Source organism: Amblyomma americanum, chromosome 1 (assembly GCF_052857255.1).
Source record: "Amblyomma americanum isolate KBUSLIRL-KWMA chromosome 1, ASM5285725v1, whole genome shotgun sequence".
Taxonomy (NCBI): domain Eukaryota; kingdom Metazoa; phylum Arthropoda; class Arachnida; order Ixodida; family Ixodidae; genus Amblyomma; species Amblyomma americanum.
The window spans coordinates 188,301,790-188,305,150 of NC_135497.1; the positions used below are offsets into that span (position 1 = coordinate 188,301,790).

At 42.7% G+C, this 3,361-nt stretch overlaps 1 long non-coding RNA gene across 1 annotated transcript; it reads left to right on the top strand.

Moving 5' to 3' along the window:
* Positions 1 to 482: 482 nt before the first annotated feature.
* Positions 483 to 1,908, top strand: LOC144094141 (uncharacterized). The gene is made up of 3 exons (XR_013306432.1): positions 483 to 1,475; positions 1,663 to 1,727; positions 1,869 to 1,908. It is a non-coding gene; the product is annotated as an uncharacterized LOC144094141 (long non-coding RNA).
* Positions 1,909 to 3,361: the final 1,453 nt, after the last annotated feature.

The window sequence follows — 3,361 nt, forward strand, 5'->3', positions numbered from 1 at the left end:
CAATTCGTCATTGTATGCTATGTTGCTCGATACGACTATGCCTTCACAACAACGCTTTTCTCGCGTATATACTGAATAACAAGCGGGTTTCTAAGCACTTAAAAAGTGGCCTATCTACGCTTATTCACTGTCGTCGCCTTTACAATCTTAGCATGAGGCTGAAAGTTAGGGAAATGGAACATGCGCATTGAGAGCTATAGGCCTCTTGCGCTGGTATGGTGGCGCCACTGCTCCGGTACAATGAGCGCCACCGACGGGCGGATCAGGCGTTACTCGTAAGTCCAGCTCTCCGAGCCAGATACGCGATGGCTGTGAAAGGCGAGGCGCGAGTTTTATACTGCGGGTTTAAAAAAATTGAAAACGTAGACGCATACTTTAAAACAAGCAGTTTGGTCCGTGGTCGCCACCTTTATGACAGCAATCACGTATATGCTGTGAGGGAGGAGATCGTGGCCTCAGCGGCGCCATCCGAGGAAATCGGGAAATGCGCGGCGCAAATGAAGACTGCGGAGTACGAAGTCCGGCTGCAGGTAAATTTAATTTTTGTGTACAGCTGTTATTTTTATTAATATGCAAGTTTGTTCTTCAGTTGTCCGCAAACCCCAGATGTGTAGTGGATGCCAGCTGCAGTTGCAAGGCTGGTTGCCGGGACTGATGTAAGCACGGAGCCGCGTTAGCTGTGTTCGTCAACAACTACAAGCACGTGTCGTGCACAGACCTGCCTTGTACTTGGCGGAAGCCTACCGCTCGCCCTACGCTAGACACAAAAAAATCTGTGCGGGAGCTATTCACAAGTAAGATTACTTTCAGGCACGACTGCTTGCTTTCGTGAGGCGGTATGTTTTTATTTTCATTATTCCTGTAGGCCGTCCCCTGCCGGTTCCAGTTCTTGGGGCTTTGTGCCCAAATACCACACTCGGGAAATTTCCCCAAGTGAACTGTACTCTTGTGCCTGCCCTGGAGGAAAGAGTGGCGCGCTCAGAGGAAGAGAAGTGTGCTGTTGCGCTCCCTTCTGAGCGTACAGCTGTTGAAGCTGAGCTTATCAGAGAATGTTTGGGCAGTGGCTTGGCCCGTAAAAGGAAGCTTTTTACTGCTATGGAAGTCGTTGCTGTGTGGCCGCTGAGGCTGAAAAGATGCGAGATGCACCTTTCCGAAAAGGATAAAGCCTTTTTTGATAAGGCAGTCAGGAAAAATGCTGACGAGATCACCGAAATCGCTCTAATGACGAGAGGTCAGGCAGCATCGGCAATGTTTGCGAGCGGAAGTTTTCCCACTTTTTTCCCGGCCAGTTCTACCTTTTTTTTTTGTTTTTGTCAATGATCGATTCACATTTCGCCACAAGTGGCATCAAGAATGACGCGTTCGGGTGACAAGTACTAGCGCGCACAGAATTAAAACCCGCACATCGAACTTTGAAAGCCTGGCGAAATCTCTGGCAAGACCAAGGTTCTTCTCAACTGCGGCCACCTCATACGGTAGAATGCTTTGCACTGGGTGCTAACCAGCATGAGCTGCATACAAGAAAATTGTGCATGCATGATGTCCTCTCCCAGTTTGTGTTAAACTATATTTTGTGCGGTTTAAATTGTAATGCTGGAATGATTTCATAAAGCAAATCGTTAGTTTTATTCTAATATATTGCATGGTTTTGTTGTATTCAAGGCAAAATGACAGAAGCTGAAGCTAGAAGAGAATTGTCAATGGCTCTTGGAAGTCCAATCTATGAGGTAATGTATAGGTGTTTTTCATGTAACATTTTTAGGCAATATATATATATATATATATATATATATATATATATATATATATATATATATATATATATATATATATATATATATATATATATATATATATATCTTTCACAGGTTGGGCTTATAATACATCCGGAGCAACTATGGCTATGTTGCCGCCCTGATGGAATCCACATAGCCAATGGAAACAAATGCCTTGTTGAAATCAAGTGCCCTTTCTCGCTGAAAGAAAACCACCGTTTGATTGACTATGAGCATGAGCTCAGCTTTGTCCCATATATTGAGTACAGCAATGGGCATTTGATGCTTAAGAAAGGACATGCCTACTACACGCAAGTGATGGTGATGCTGTACATTTTGAATCTAGATCATGCCCTTTTTTTTGTTTACTCACCACAGCACAGCATAACAGTCACTGTGAAGAGAGTTGATGGCTTCCTAGCCGAGTACATACCGAAGCTGGAAGACTTTTATTTCAAGCACCTTTTGAGGTTTCTCACGCATTGATTGAAAGACCTTCTGACACTGACAAATAACTGAGTCATTTTACAGCCTCATATTGTTGGCGATGGATTGTTGAAATAAATGGCTGCAAGTGGAATGAGTGATGTGTAACATTTAGTCTCCCCATGCACAACTACAAAACATAATGATAGTATGCTTTGCAATATGTCTTCACTAAGACCCACAGTGCAGTCTCATAGTGTGGCTGCAGTTTCTGTCGGGGGGAAAAACCCCAGGTGGAGTCAAGCTTGCAGCCTTCACTCAAGGTGTTATTCCCTTTTGCATGTTTACAGGTGCAGCTTACTAGTAGCTGAGGTGCAACCTCCATATTTCAGTAAAACGTGATCAAGAACCCTGGCACACTGCACACTCATCATTTGAACGCAGAAGCATGCTCGAGTCATTTTTCTTAAAATGCTCCATATTTTTATACATGTCTCTTGTAAAAAAAAGCATTTCATAAACATCATGCAATTATGTTCCAACTCTTCTGGCAGCACTAACAGCAAGCATCCCTTGTATTTGCAGGAATGAAAAGTGAACACAAGATGGAGTGGTTATTGATGGTGGCAGATTCATCACTTGAACATATGACTGAAGTTTACTTTAAAAAAGAAATCGGTAAAGTTTCAATGTTGCTTTTTTGGTTCTGCTTGTGACCTTCCTAAACAGCCATGAACTCCCTGAATTTTAAGCCACCTGAAATACCACTCTAAGATGATGTGTGCATCAATTTGTTTCAATGTAAGCTAAACATATTCAAGCATACAAGTTTGATTTGCAAGTATGTATTTCATTGGAATAAACTTATGTTTGTGCCAGTGAAATGGAGTGGCTTTGACATATTTTGGTCAAAGATGGCAAAACATGAAAGGAGAGGTTGGTGCTTAAAGGTGGCTACAGCTACTGCTTTCCACTTTAGAGAGATAACTACTATAACTGGCAGCACAACAAAACTGAAGTGCCCACACGCAGCAAAAACACGATGGCAGCAGAAAACTAACCTTAACAACAAATTCATTATAGAAATTAAGAGAACCTGAGCAATCAATGAGCACAATTCAACAATTCAGTCGGCAGGGACATAAGAACTTGAGAATTAG